Genomic DNA, 15970 nt, shown 5'->3' on the forward strand with positions numbered 1-15970 from the left:
GGTAGCGTCTTTACATTTTCTATGGATGAAGTAAATGTTATTCGTAGAAATGGCTGTTAATATTATTTTCCAAATATAAGACCCTATAAAGAATGTATGAAAGACATTGACCTGAGCATATTACATTTAATTCACTTCAACAAACATTTATTTCACGCCAACTAGGTGTAAGTAGAAAATCAGATTTCACAACGGAAATACACTAATCCAAACATCAAACTATTGGAAAGAAAGATCAATTGTCGCTCATTCTGGTTAAGTTTTAAGAATTTTTCAAGACCACATTCCCCTTTTGCTTTGTAGCCTTGTGAAATTTGTAAGAATTTTTTCCACTCCTCTGCCTTCCAAAATTTGTAAGATTTTGACTCCATGTTTGCAGGTTTTTTTCCTTCAGAGGAATGTGAGGACATGAAATAAGATCCCAGATTTTCCCAGGAAACTCTCTAGCTTCCATGGCTTTGCCCACATATGCACCTTGCAAGGTTAGTTGGTGAGGTTTGTGATTAATAATGCAGTAAAGATTAATTGACTTAGTAATTATTGGGTCACAATGTTGATTTGCTAGAAGCATTGAAATGAACTACAGAGAGAAATACAGAGACCAAAGGAGTGTGATTTAGTTGTACACAGTGGGGATAATTTGGTCCAAAGCTGAGCTTTCTTTGGAGGCACAGATAAGTTTTTTCTGTGTAATGGCCATAGAAGGTATTTTGGGGAAAGTGGCAAGAGATCTTGGAAATGCAAATTCTGGTGACTGTTTCAATGAAGAGATTGTGCTCATTAAAGATCAAGAAGATCTCTCATTACAGATGGGCAGAGTATCTGATTTTAATTCAAAATGACTCACCCGGGGTGCTAATGGTCGACTTTGAAGTCAAGTCTATCAGCCAAGGATCAACCCCCATAATTGTTCTCCTGTCTTTGTTGTCTTCATTATAGCTTCATTCCTTGGCTCTGGAAGTCATTTTAATCTTCATGAAAATGAGTCATAATTTTAAAAGCTATCCAAAGTTAATATTCTGTTGATTAGCTAATAGGCAGCTAGTAGGCAGCTTAACCTTGCAGGAATGGGGGTCAAGACAAGTGTAGAGCTGGGAAAGATGTACCACATGATGAGTGGGAAGTACTTAGAAGGAAGGGAAGGTGAGGCCACACTTTAAATGACTCGATGTTAAATTTATCTAAGGACGGTATGTATTAATACCATTAACCACATCTTTCGACCTAGTAATCCTACTTCTATAAATGGATAGCAAGGAGAGACACCCAGATACCTGCACAAGAGTATGCATATGAAGATGTTTATTATCACAGTATTATCTAAAAGTGATTTAAAAGTGGAAATAACCAGCCAGGTGCGGTGGCTCACGCCTGTAATCTCAGCACTCTGGGAGGCCAAGGTGGGTGGATCAACTGAGGTCAGGAGTTTGAGACCAGCCTGGCCAACATGGCGAAACCCCATCTCTACTAAAAATACAAAAAATTGGCTGGGTGTGGTGGTGCACGCCTGTAGTCCTAGCTACCGGGAAGGCTGAGGCAGGAGAATCGTTTGAACCCAGGAGGTGGAGGTTGCAGTGAGCTGAGATTGCTACACTGTACTCCAGCCTGGACAACAAGTGCAAAACTCTGTCTCTGAAAAAAAAAAAAAAAAAGGCGGGGGGCGGGGGCGTGAAGTGGGAAATAACCTGAATGTCTATCAAGAAATTGGAATACCCAGCAGGAACCTAAAATGATAATATACGTGTATATGTCAAAAAAGGCCACGATATATAATTTAGTGAAAAAGAAAATAATACCAAAATTACAACATCATCCAATTTTTGTTTTTAAAAAAATTGCAAATAAAAGTAGAATCAACATGCAAATATTAATTTGCCTTAGTTGCATTAATCAAATAGAAAAGTTTGGTACTATAAATGAATTTACCTCTGGGTAGTGGGAATATGGATTAAAAAAAAGTTTTTCTATACTTTTAAGATTAAGGAAATTATGAGGTTCGGGCATGGTGGTTCACACCTGTAATCCTAGCACTTTGGAAGGCTGAGGTGAGTTAATCACTTGAGGTCAGAAGTTCGAGACCAGTTTGGCCAACATGGTGAAACCCCGTGTCTACTTATAACACAAAAATTAGCTGGGCGTCATGGCACACGCTGTAGTCCCAGCTACTTGGGAGGCTGAGACGGGAGAATCATTTGAACCCAGGAGGCAGAGGTTGCAGTGAGCTGAGATCATGCCACCGCATTCCAGCTTGGGTGACAAAAACCAACCAAACAAACAAATGAAAGGGAAAAAACCACCACCACCACCACCAACAAAAAACTGGACATTCTTAAAAATGAGAAAAAATGAAATAATAAATTATTTCCTGGTCTATGGCCTAATACGTAATCTATTATTACAAATGTCTTAGGTATATTCAAAAAGAATGTCTGGGACCTGGTGCAGCGGCTCACACCTATAATCCTAGCACTTTGGAAGGGTGAGGCAGGAGGATTGCTTGAGAGCAGGAGACCAGCCTGGGCAATATAGGGAGACACCATCTCTACAAAACATAAAAAAAATCAGTCAGGTGTGGTGGCATGTGCCTATAGTCACAGCTATTTGGGAGGCTGAGGCAGGAGGATCCCTTGAGCCCAGGGGGTCGAGGATCTTGTGAGCCGTCCTGAGCCACTGTACTTCAGCCTATGTGACAGAGTGAGACCCTGCCTCAAAAAAAGGAAAAAGAAAAAAAAAATTAACAGGGTGATGTCTGTGAAGACAATGTAAAAAAATAAGAAAAAACAAAACAAAGCAACAAAAACAAAAATCTAACAAAACCACAAAAAGCTCTTTCCTTTTAATTTTATTACTATTATTATTTTTAAGTCACGGTCTTTGTTCTGTTGCCCAAGCTTGAGTGCAATGACCTGATCATAGCTCACTGTAGCTTCAAAATCCTGGGCTCAAGTGACGCTTCTGCCTCCCACTTCAGCCTCCTGAGTGTCTGGGACTACAGGCATATACTACTGTGTCCAGCTAATTTTTATTTTCTTTTTTTTTTAGAGATGGAGCCTCACAATGCTGGCCAGGCTGTTGCTGAACTCCTGGGCTCAAGCGACCCCATCACCTCAGCCTCCCAAAGGCCTTTAGCCACAGTGCCTGACCCTCTTTTCTTTTAAAAACTGAATGCAATTTCGTCGAAGCAGAAGTCCCTTATGGTGGATCCTGGGTGAGCTGCAGCAGAACATGTGTTCAGTTAAAAGCCTCAGCTGCACCAGGCTCTGGAAGCTGTAGGAGTGAAAGTACCTCAGTAGCCAGAACACGAATTAGGGAACTGAGGACAATCTCTTTCTCAAACTCCCTGGCTGAAGTGATCCTCCTGCCTCAGCCTCCTAAAGTACTGGAATCTCAGGCGTGAGCCCCCCACTCCAGCCATGACAACCTCTTCCAAAAGACTTTGGACCCCTTATATCCTACCCACCCTTTTCTTCCTGATTTCGGTCCCAGGTTCCCACTGCCTGCTCATGCTTCCCTTGAATGCCCCAATGACTTCAAACTCATAATTCCCAGAACTGACCTGAACCTCCACCAAGTCTTTCCCGGTAAGATGTAATCTTTCCCTCATTTGATTTTTCCATAGCTCTGTGTCCCTCTCTGGGGTGCCTACTTCCTGCTACCTGTTGGTATCGGTTTGAGCTCCTGTCTTATTCCACTTGCAGAATGAAAGCTCCTTGTCAGTGTTTTTGTCTTGCTCATTGCTAAACACCCTGAAGCACCTCGCTCCATGCTTTTTGTGCACCCAATACCATACACAGTAAATAAATGAAAGAACAGATGACTTCTTCAGGTTGCTAGCTCTCGTGGTATCTAGACTTGCCTGTTATTTCTTAGCAATGTAGAAAACCACGTTTACATCCTACCTGGCCCTGTCAAGAATTCAGACAGCCCTTCATGAAGATGAGGGGAAAAAAAAAATTGCTACCTTCTCTGATACTTGTAAACACAGAGTGTAGGATGTGCTATCAACTGACTTGGAGGAAGTGGAAAATTAAAGGAAGCCAATGATGTCTCAGGTCATTAAAAGTCATTAAAGAAAGCAATAGGAAACACAAAAGAAACCACTGCAATGAAATGGAAGCTCTGGCTACAAAAAATTAATTTAGGGAAGCCAAATGGGAGAAGATTTAAAGAGAATGAAAAAAGAGAGCTTGCGAGAGAGAAGTCATTGTCCGAACAGCTAGAGTATTATGACTGTGGAATACCAGAAAGCTTATGTTGAACAATTTCTGACTACATATTGGTAAAATCATTATTTTTAAATAACAAGGGTCTAAGAATTCTGCCTACTACATCCGAACTAATTTGATTCCTGCAAGTTCTTACCATTGTTTCTCTTCAGAAATAACTTTCGGGTAAGGCCCTCGTATTGCCAGTTGTTCTTGCTTTTTCTCCAGGCTGGCCTGTGGCCTGCCTGAAATCCCATAAAATCATTCTGGGGGCTCTGTGTTCTCTGATTACCACCTGCAATTACAATCCCAACAAGGGGAATTTACTACAGTACCTGGGAAAAACCCAAGGCTCACAGCATTTAATGACTTTGCCCAGGTCTACATTGAATTTGAGAGTGAGCCAGCATTTTGTGCTTGTGCAGAGGAAGCAATAAATATCAGTAAGGAGTGCATCAGAAGCATCAAAAGCATTTTAAATAACACATTTAAAATGATAAAGAATAAAAAGCAATGTTTAAAGTTGTCAAACTTGCTCTTCTTCATCACAATGTATGTCAATATCTTGGTTACTGCAATTTATAATGATGCATTACAATACGTGAAAGAGTGAGTTAGCCAAGTGACCTGATATTTATCATGAGGGTGGAAGGCTAGCAATTGCAGTCACAAAAATGTGTCTGCATTACACCTTAAGAACCACCCTCTTTCCTTTTTTCAGCTTTTCTAGTAAACTGGTGGACACAAAGATGACAAGGAGGCGCTTCTTGTGCTCACGTTGTGTCCACAATTGGTGGGTTCATTGGTCTCACTGACTTCAAGAATGAAGCCATGGACCCTCGCGGTGAGTGTTACAGTTCTTAAAGATGGTGTGTCTGAGGCTTGTTCCTTCAGACGTTCAGATGTGTCTGGAGCTTCTTTCTTCTGGTGGGTTCCTGGTCTTGCCGTCAGGAGTGAAGCTGCAGACCTTCGTGGTGAGTGTTACAGCTCTTACAGACAGTGCGTCTGAAGTTGTTCATCCTTCCCAGTGGGTTCGTGGTCTCGCTGGCTTCAGTAGTGAAGCTGCAGAACTTCACGATAAGTGTTATAGCTCATAAAGGCAGCGTGGACCCAAAGAGCGAAAAAACAAAACTCCCACGGTATGCAAGCAGACCCCAGCGGGTTGTGCTGGCAGACTCGGGGAGCCTGCTTTTATTCCCTTATCCGGCCCCACCCACATCCTGCTGATTGGTCCACTTTACAGAGAGCTGATTGGTACGTTTTGACAGAGTGCTGATTGGTGCATTTACAATGCTTGAGCTAGAGACAGGGTCACAGAGTGCCAGTCCTCCAAGTCCCCACTAGATTAGCTAGATACAGAGTGTATTCACAAACCCTAAGCTAGACACAGAGTGCTGATTGGTGTATTCACAAACCCTGAGCTAGACACAGGGTCACAGAGTGCCAGTCCTCCAAGACCCCACTAGATTAGCTAGATACAGAGTGTATTCACAAACCCTAAGCTAGACACAGAGTGCTGATTGGTGTATTCACAAACCCTGAGCTAGACACAGGGTCACAGAGTGCTAGTCCTCCAAGTCTCCACTAGGTTAGCTAGATACAGAGTACCAATTGGTGTATTCACAAACCTTGAGCTAGACACAGAGTGCTGATTGGTCCACATACAAGCCTCCGGCTAGATATAAAAGTTCTCCAAGTTCCCATCCAGTTCAGGAGCCCAGCTGGCTTCACCCAGTGGATCCTGCCCTAGGGCTGCAGGCGGAGCTGCCCGCCAGTTCCCAGCGGCGCCTGCACTTCTCAGCCCTTGGGCTGTCGACGGGACCGGCGCAACTGAGCAGGAGGCGGCGCCCCTCGGGGAGGCTCAGGCCTCGCGGGAGCCCACCGCAGGGGGAGGAGCTTATACATGGCGGGCTGCAGGTCCCGAGCCGTGCCCCGCCGGGAGGCGGCTAAGGCCCGGCCAGAATTTGAGTGCAGCGCAGCGCCGGCGGGCCGGCACTGCTGGGGGACCCGGCGCAACCTCCGCAGCTGCTGGCCCCGGTGCAAAGCCCCTCACTGCCTTGGGCCGGCAGCCGCTCCGTGTGCTGGGCCCGCCAAGACCGCGCCCGCGCCCGCCCGAACTCACACCGGCCCGCGAGCCCAGCCCGGGTTCCCGCCCACGCCTCTCTCTCCACACCTCCCCGCAAGCAGAGGAAGGTGGCTCTGGCCTCAGCCAGCCCAGAGAGGGGCTTCCAGCGTGCCGTGGAGGGCTGAAGGGCTCCTCAAGTGCCGCCAGAGTGGACACCGAGGCCGAGGAGGCGCCCAGGGCGAGGGCTGTGCTAGCACGTTGTCACCTCTCAATGTGGTCTACAGTCTAGTAGGAAGACATAAGCGACGTCTTATACAAAAGGTCTGAAAGCGAGGAAGAAGTAACCAAATGCTTCAACGGAGACAAGGAAGTGATTCATTCTCAGGTAGGGAGGGTGAGAGCAAAGGCACAGAGGGGTGAGAAAGCACGATATATTTTCAGAGTGGCGAGTGGTTGGGCATGCCTATGCAGAGGGTTTACGGAAATATGCCATTGGAGATGGTGCTGGAGAGTCTATACCTTTTGGACTTTGTTTTGGAAAAATAAAAACAGGTCATTTCCTTTGCCTTTTAAGACACAAAAGTGAAAAACTCACTTATAAATTTAAAACTATTTTAACTCAAATCATATACAGCTGAGTGGAACCCTCAGGTGGCGCATCAAGATTGCTGCTGTCAGCACGGGCAACTGGGGTAACTGAGGTCTCTAAACCAGCCAGAACAGTCACGGATTCTGTAGTAGTCAGTCCTCAAGTTTGCTGGGGAGCATGTGGTGTGACCCTAAAGGAAGAGCTTCATCCTCTAACTTATCCACGCATCCACACTTGGCTCCATATGAATGGCAGCTGGTCGTCTACCTGACAATTTAACTTGGGATCAACTGTGCTCTTTCTGGAAGCTGCCTTTAAGGCAGGGAATGTTCAGGGTAGCTGAAATCTGCAGAAGCTGGCAGCCCAGGAGCATGGTGCTTCAATCCAGGGCTGGCCAGCAGCAGTGCTGTGACGGGGGCCCAGATGATCTTTGGTGTCCTGAACCATGATTATGTGTTTTCATTGAGAGCTCATTATATACCAGGCATTGCACTGAGCATTGTACATGGGTTCTGAGATTTAATCTTCACAACAGTTCTGTGAGCAATAATCTAGAATCATTCTTATTTGGATGAGACACTGCAGTTCATACAGGTTAACGTCTAAGTAATAAGTGGTGCAGCTGGGCCTCGAGCCCAGGTGCTCTGATGTTGTCTCTTATCTTCCTTACTCTGTCAAAACCTGACTTAAGTAATGGTGTTAGAGAGACGTATTAATGCCAGGTGTAAATACCCACCGAGAGACAGTGTGGTGCAGGGGTCGGGGACATGGACTGTGGAGTCAGTCTATCTAACATGTGGGTTTGATCCTGGCCCCATACCTCCCCTGTGTGGTTGAATAAATGACCTCACTCTCCACCCCTCTGTGTTCGCATCTGTAAGGTGCTGGTAACAGCCACACGTCCCATAAGCGTGAGATGAAATGACATCTACAAAACTCCTGGCACACGGCATCCTTTCAATGTTAGATGTGATTATTATCCACAAGGAGTTATGTGAGAATTTTCCTCCAATGGGATATCTGTGATTTACCTATTAAATATTACTTAAGCCAAAATAAATGAATCTAGGCCAGGTGTGGTGACTCGCACCTATAATCTCAGTACTTTGGGAGGCTCAGGCAGGCGGATCACTGGAGATCTGGAGTTTGAGACCAGCCTGGCCAAAATGGTGAAACTTCGTTTCTACTAAAAACGCAAAAATTAGCAGGGTGTGGTGGCCCACGCCTGTGATCCCAGCTACTCAGGAGGCTGAGGCAGGAGAATTCCTTGAACCCAGGAGGTAGAGGCTGCAGTGAGTTGAGATTGTGTCATTGCACTCCAGCCTGGGCAACAGAGCGAGATTCTGTCTCCAAAAAAAAAAAAAGAATCTAAATGATAGAAGTTTTAAGACTCTGTATTCAGTTTTTAATTAAGTCATACTGAAATGTCTGCTTGATTGTATGAAATTCAAATAATACAGATAGAGTAGAGTGGTCTTTAGTTAGCCCATGTAATTTGACTTCTCATTAGTTTCATGGGGGAGCTCTGACAAATAGCAGAGTGGCCGTCTCTTGGCATCTGGAAATTTCCCATGTAGCCTGTAGCCTGCAGCCTGCATCTTGGGGCCTTTTGTCTAGCCTATGGCTCCAGGATCCTCCTCCCGCCACTCCTATTGACAGCAGGTGGCTAGGAATCACAGGTGCAAGGAAGGCGATGTCGGGTAGGGCAGAGAAGCGCCATATCCAGGGAGGCAGGTTCCAGCTCTGCTCTGACCCAGCTGGCTGTGTGATTGGAGCCCTCACCTAATGATTGTGAAATGAGGATTTGTAACTACAGAATTGTCGGGCTATTTTCAAAGAGTCGTTTTGCTCGACCCCCTCATGTTACAGATGTGGGAATGGTGAGCCACATCCACAGTGCCCAGGTCCACATATTTGGTACCTACTTGGTAAATGGCAGAGTAGAGGCTGGAAAGAACCCTTTCCTGCTAGTTCTCCTTGTAGCACGTGAGTCGTGAATGCTTTGCTTTGCTCTCTCATCTAGTTTCTCATAAATGGGAGCCATTTAAAGCTCTGAAATTATCTCATTCTAACAGCCTGAATTTCCTCTTGGGGACTAGCAGAGTGGTTCCAGGTGTGAATAGGGGTATACACGATAGTGAAGATGCCAATGTGGAAAGACACAGGGCATGAGAGTACTCACCATCTGCAGCTGTCCCCAGTCACAAGTGTCCTTCGGCTTGTGCCCGGGTGGGAGGTGGCCGTCCCCAGCCATGGCTGCTGTGGGCTGCTAATCAAAGCCTTAACTGCTGCAGATGGGAACAGCAGCCACCTGTGTGGGCCCGGCCCCTGCTGTCTTTCTCACTCCCCTGGCCACTGTCACCCTTTCTACCTTTAGTTGGGGACCTTGGCAACAGTCTTGCCCAGGAAGAAATCCAGGGGGAATTCCTGGTGTCTCTGCACCTCATGGGGATGGAAATCACTTTAACATCTGCCAGTGACTTGGGATTACAGAGTCATTATTGCTGGAGTGCAGAATTCTAATTCTCTCATGAACATGTGCTCCTGGCCTGAATTCCAGGGCCCCCGTTGGCCTCTCTACCCAAGAGGTGCTCTTTCCTGCCTGTCCTGGCTTCACATTGGTTTATAGAGGTTGCTTTTCCTCCAAATTGGTGGAAGCTTCTGCTTCTACTTAACTGTTATATATTTTTTTCTTTTCTTTCATTTTTGTTTCTTTGAGACAGAGTCTTGCTCTGTCAGCCAGGCTGGAGTGCAGTGGCATGGTCACGGCTCACTGCAGCCTTGAGCTTCTGGGCTCAAGCTATCCTCCCACCTCAGCCTCCCAAGTAGCTGGATCTACAGGTGCATACCACCATACCTTGCTAATTTTTATATTTTTTGTAGAGACAGGGTCTTGCCATGTTGGCCAGCCTGGTCTCAAACTCCTGGCCTCATGTGATCTGCCTACCCCAGCCTTCCGAAGTGTTGGGATTACGGGCATGAGCCACTGTGCCCAGCCTGCTTTTTTCTTTTATACTCCCTTGGTGGCCTGCCCTCCTGTAGCCTCAGCTGAAGCCTCTTCCTGGCCAATTTAGAGCCATAGTTCCTCTGTTTAACCCAGAAGACAAACTCAACCTTTGGTGTGTATGTCAGCAATAATTCCAGAAAGGTCCCCAACCCCCTCCCTCACAAAGAATGACTCTTCAGGGAAGGACTTTCAGAAAAAAACTGCAGCAGCTGAATTGCCCTGAGGGCTGAGGTTCTGTGCTGTTCTCTGGGCTCTGCCACCAAATACAGCAGCTGAGTGACCTATCACTGAGAAAGATACAGTTCTTAAGGCTTAGAGAGAAAGGTGAGGGTAAAGGGCCTTCTGTCGCTCCTGAGGGGGAATCAGTGGAGAGAATGAGAAAAACAGATGGCTGTGAATAAGCAACCAGAGAAGAGCCTTGAGGTTGCTAGATTTGGGTCAAGATGTGTGACTTCCCATAAGTCACTTAACCTTCTTGTTTCTTCATTTACTCTGTGGCAGGAGAGGGTTAGGTTAAAGGGCCTCCTCTGGAAAAAGCATTCAATTAGCAAACCATCTCTCCACAGGGTAAGAGGCCAGGGTTGTGGCCACAGAATCTTAGTCATGGTCGCTGTTCTCAGGGAATTTGTGATCTTAGAGAGACAAGTGCGTGGACTGGTGGTGGGGATAAGTCCATTGTGTTAGATTTTGTGCCAACTCGAAGGTCTTATTTCTTTTTTTTGTAGTATATATTTAAAGTGTGCAGCGTGATGTTTTGCAATACATATCCATAGTGAAATGAATACTACAGTCAAGCAAATTAACATATCCATCTCCTGACAGTTACCTGTGTGTGTGTGTGTGTGTGTGTGTGTGGTGAGAACACCTGATATCTACACTCCTCGCCAATTTCCAGCATTCAATACAGTGTTATTAGCTATGGTCATCATGCTTATTTCAACACAGGGATTTAGAAAGGGATGATAGCAGAGGTCTGGGAAACTTTGAGGAGGAGGGAATGGCTTGGAAGGATGGTTAGAGTGTGAGTAGGGGAGGGCAGAAGGGAAATATCCAGGTGCAAGGAGCAGGGAATAAAGATGGGAGCACAGTGTGTCTGTGGGACCTGGAGGAGCCTAGGAGCAGAGGCACCTGTTGGAAGAAGTAGCTGAATAGATTGGATGGGCCTGTGAAACGTGCCCTGAAAGCCACTGGGTTCCTCCCTCCTTTCTCCCTCCCTCCCTGTTTTAGAGGTTTAGAGATAAAACTGGTCAAATTAAAAGGGACCAAAAAAGTGGTGGTTCTCAATCCTGGTGGCACATGAGAAAATTAAGGATGTCGGACTCCTTCTCCAGAAATTCTCATGTAATTGGTCTGGGAAGGGGATCTAAATGTAGTTTCTTTCCTTCCTTCTTCTTTCCTTTCCTCCCGCCCTCCCTCCTTCCTCCCTCCCTCCCTCCCTTCCTTTCTTCCTCCCTTCCTCCTTTCTTTCCTTTCATCCTTCCTTCCATCCTTCCTCTCTCTCTCTTTCTGCAGAGCAGCAATCAAAATGGAAAAGAAATGAACATAAAGAGATGTGTTTTTGTTTTGTTTTTTGAGATGGAGCCTCGCTCTGTGGCCCAGGCTGGAGTGCAATGGCGTGATCTCGGGTCACTGCAACCTCCACCTCCCAGGTTCAAGCGATTCTCCTGCCTCAGCCTCCTGAGTAGCTGGGATTATAAGTGCCTGTCACCACGCCCAGCTAATTTTTTGTGTTTTTAGTAGAGACAGGGTTTCACTATGTTGGCCAGGCTGGTCTTGAACTTCTGAACACAGGCGATCTGCCCACCTCGGCCTCCCAAAGTGCTGGGATTAAGGCATGAGCCACTGCGCCCCGGCCAAAGAGATGTTTTAAAGGGAAAAAATGCTAGCTATCTTGACTAATGAAACATAACTGGGTTAAAGAAGAGATTCTATTCACTTCTTTAAAATATTGGTTGAGCACTTACCATATGCCTCCCACTGAGTCAAGCTAAGGAAAATTCAGAGGTTAAGACCCTTGTCCTGTCTTCAAGGAGTTTATATATAATAGGTGACAAAGAAAATAACCACAATATGAGAATAATATGAAAGCTGGCTTAAGAGAAATTTTTTAAAAAGGTGTGAAGATACAGAGAATAGAGAGGCAGAGGTTCCCTCTTGAGGAGAGAGTGAAGGACACTCTACAGAGGTACCACTTAGCTGCAGTTTGAAGCCTGGGGAGGTTTTTGGCGGGGGAGGTGGGGAAGCCTGGGGAGGTTTTTGGCGGGGGAGGTGGGGAAGGGACCCTCACGTGGGAGGCATCACTAGGTGTAAGAGAAGCCATAAAAATGGGTGCGTCTGGGTGCGTGGCTCACGCCGGTAATCCCAGCACTTTGGGGAGCCAAGGCAGGAGGATCACAAGGTCAGGAGTTCAAGACCAGCTTGACCAACATGATGAAACCCTGTCTCCTACTAAAAATACAAAAATTAGCTGAGCATGGGGTGGTGAGTGCCTTTAATCCCAGCTACTTGGGAGACTGAGGCAGGAGAATTGCTTGAACCTGGGAGGCGGAGGTTGCAGTGAGCCAAGATTGTGCCACTGCACTCCAGCCTAGGCAATAGAGTGAGACCCTGTCCAAACAAACAAACAGAATGATTGGGTGCAATGAACAGCAGAATTAGTGCATAGTGACAAACAGCCTTATCCTGAAGAAGCGTGAGGTATATGGAAGGGTTGGTGGAGAAGGTGGATTAGTGCCAGAAAAGGTTAGAAAGATGGGTTTATTTTTAAAACTGTTAATTAAAAAAAAGTTAATATTTTATTCTTTTTTTTTTTTTTTTTAAGACGGGGTCCCACTCTGTCACCCAGGCTGGAGTGCAGTGGCGTGATCTTGGCTCACTGCAACCTGTGCCTCCTGGGTTCAAGTGATTCTTCCTGTCTCAGCCTCCCAAGCAGCTGGGACTACAGGCACATGCCACGAAGCCCGGCTAATTTTTGTATTTTTAGTAGAGATGGGATTTTGCCATGTTGGCCGGGCTAGTCTTGAACTCCTGACCTCAGGTGATCCACCCATCTTGGCCTCCCAAAGTGCTGCTATTACAGGTGTGAGCCACCGTGCCCAGCCTATTTCTTGACCTTAGTGGTGGTTATATGGGTGTCTATAAGTATTGCTTTAAATATGTAGATAAGATTTATAAACTTTCTTCATGTAAATTATATTTCACGGTTTAAAAATGTTTAAGGAACAGTATAAAATCAAAATAATCATCATAAACATATAACACCTTACAATACAATCTTGACTATATCAGATGCATAGAAAAAGTACAAATATTAACAGTTGCAGTTGGAAATGTTCATTCATGGATATGAAAGGGCAAAAATACAATTAAAAATACATGTCCTGGTGTCGTGGCTCACAGCCGTAATCCCAGCACTTTGGGAGGACAAGGTGGGCAGATCACTTGAGACCAGGAGTTTGAGACCAGCCTGGACAACATGGTGGAAACCCATCTTTACTAAAAATACAAAAATTAGTCAGGCATGGTGGCACAAACCTGTAGTCCCAGGTACTTGGGAGGCTGAGGCATGAGAATTCCTTGAACACTGGAGGTGTAGGTTGCAGTGAGTCAAGATCATGCCTGGGTGACAGAGCAAGACTGTGTCTCAAATATATATGTGTACACAATATAAACAGAAAACATTATTTTTGATTATACCTAAAACATTTGCAGTTAATAGATCACATATTAGGCCACAAAGGAAGCTTCAGTAAATTCCAAAGAATTAATCCTATTCTGACAATGTTTTCCAACTACAATGTCATCACAGAATTAATATTTTTAAAAAGATGGCTAAAATAAAGTCGTGCTTATTTAGAGATTAGATAGCATACTATTAAATAACATTTGGACTGAAAAAAAAATAGAACTGAATAAAATACTACATGATTGAATTTGTATACATCTAAAGCAGTACTTAAAGGCAAATTTATAGTCTTAAATATACTAATGAACAAAAAAGTTAAAAACAAATGAGTTTTCATAATATTACCTCACACCCATTAGGATGACTACTATTAAAAAAAAACAAGAAAATAACAAGTGTTTTGAGGATCAGCTTAACTTTTAAATTAGGTATTATTCGCATATGATAAAATGCACACATTTTAGACGTCTGATTTTTTAAGGTCTTGAATGCCCAGGTAAGGGATTGGGATGGCTGGAGGTCATACAGTACAGTAAAAAGTTTAATAGACAGCCGGGTGCCATGGCTCACACCTGTAATCCCAGCACTTTGGGAGGCCGAGGAGGGCAGATCACGAGGTCAAGAGATAAAGACCATCCTGGCCAACGTGGTGAAACCCAGTCTCTATTAAAAATACAAAAAATTAGCGTGGTGGCGCATGCCTGTAGTCCCAGCTACTCAGGAGACTGAGGCAGGAGAATCGCTCAAACCCAGGAGGTGGAGGTTGCAGTGAACCGAGATTGCATACCACTGCACTCCACCCTGGCAACAGAGTGAGACTCTGTCTCAATTAAAAAAAAAGACAAACAAAAAACAGACTTGGCATTGAATTACAGTTTAGTCATTTGCTCACTATGTCATCTTGGACAAATGACTTGAGTCTCAGGGCCTTATTTCCTCATCTCCAATGATGACAGGAATACACCCCTGGGGAATGTGGAAAGGATCAAATAAAGTATTGTATGCAATGTATACCTCTTTCTTGGATATTTGACTTCATGGAATGCATCTTTTCCTTAAGAAAACCTGATTGAGGCCCTTGTTATAGAAAACACCTGGCAGTTGGTGCCTCTGTTTTATCTTCCAACTCCAGTCTCCATCCTGAACTCTGTAACCAAGTTAGTCTCTGTTCAGCATTGCTTTCACCATTCTGTTCCTTCCACAAAAGCTTCTGGCGAGTCCCCATTAGCCTGAGGTGAAAATCTGAATGCCTTAGATTAGAGTTCAAGGCCTTCTGAAGTCTGTCTTTGATCTGCTTTGCCACTGTCTGCTCCTCTATATTTGTAGTTTTATTTTATTTATTTATTTTAAAACAGTGTCTCACTGTCACCCAGGCTGGAGTGCAGTGGCGCCATCTCGACTCACTGCAATCTCTGCCTCCAGGGTTCAAGCGATTCCTGTGCCTCAGCCTCCAGAGTAGCTGAAATTATAGGCGTACACCACCACACCTGGCTAATTTTTGTAATTTTTTTTTAGTAGAGGCGGGGTTTTACCATGTTGGCCATGCTGGTCTCGAACTCCTGACCTCAGCCCGCCTTGGCGTCCCAAAGTGCTGGGATTATAGGTGTGAGCCACCACACCCGGCCTAATTATAGTTTTAAAACTCCTAAATTCTCTCTAAATTCTGATGTGGCAAAAAACAAACAAATGAAAAGAAAAAAAAAAAAAAAAAACCAGACCCAAACTCTTAAAGTTACAGAACCCAGAGCTCTTTGTTCAAATGGAATCTTTTGTTCAAAAACATTGCAGCTCCATCCATCAGGCATATGAGAGTGAAGCTTTTGGTTGAAGCCAGGATGGGGGTCCCGGACTGACTTCCTCTCCCCTCCCATTTCCTCCTTTCCATTCCTACCTGCTTAGTTCCCTGAGATGAGTCTCCAGGACGTTGTTTGAAACCCATTGCCTTCTGGGAATGTCCTTAGATAGGAATAGGTCCTCTCCTCAAGGAACAAGGAGGTCACTGAACTCTGTGTGTGTTACCCTCCACTGGGCCTCTCGCCTGACCCTCCTGTGGTTGTTTGCTCATCAGTCAGGGACCCCGCCTCATAAAAGGCCCCCTCTGTGATGTAATGTTAACACGCTTAGCTACGCCTCTGGCATGAGTACAACAGCAGTTTTAATCATATGCCTGTTTGTAGCAGCCTTCAAGCAGCCAAGGGTATCGTAACAAATCACAACCCAGTGAAAACAGTTTAACAAGGGACTGTCTGATGTGGTATAAGCATTCCCTTGGTCTGATTTCACCTAGAAAATGTGTCGGAGAGCAGTGGTTTGCAAACCTGCAGGTGGGGCCTTGGAACTTGTGCTTACAGATAATCCCCTGAGTTCAGAACCAGTGGCATGGGCACTAGAAAACAGCTAAGGAGAATGGACATTTTGA

The 15970-nt window shown here is 45.1% G+C and overlaps 1 protein-coding gene across 2 annotated transcripts in view; it reads right to left on the reverse strand.

Annotated features, from left to right (window-relative positions):
* Positions 1 to 15552, reverse strand: part of LOC105487350 (chromodomain Y like) — a 243940-nt gene extending 228388 nt beyond the window's left edge. The window contains exon 1 of one of the 2 annotated variants that reach the window (XM_071097692.1): positions 15443 to 15552. The gene's annotated coding sequence lies outside the window, so the exon portion shown is untranslated. The remainder of the gene's footprint in view (positions 1 to 15442) is intronic. The other variant, XM_011750801.3, reaches the window with a different exon arrangement.
* Positions 15553 to 15970: the final 418 nt, after the last annotated feature.

The sequence above is a fragment of the Macaca nemestrina genome, chromosome 5 (genome assembly GCF_043159975.1).
Source record: "Macaca nemestrina isolate mMacNem1 chromosome 5, mMacNem.hap1, whole genome shotgun sequence".
NCBI lineage: Eukaryota > Metazoa > Chordata > Mammalia > Primates > Cercopithecidae > Macaca > Macaca nemestrina.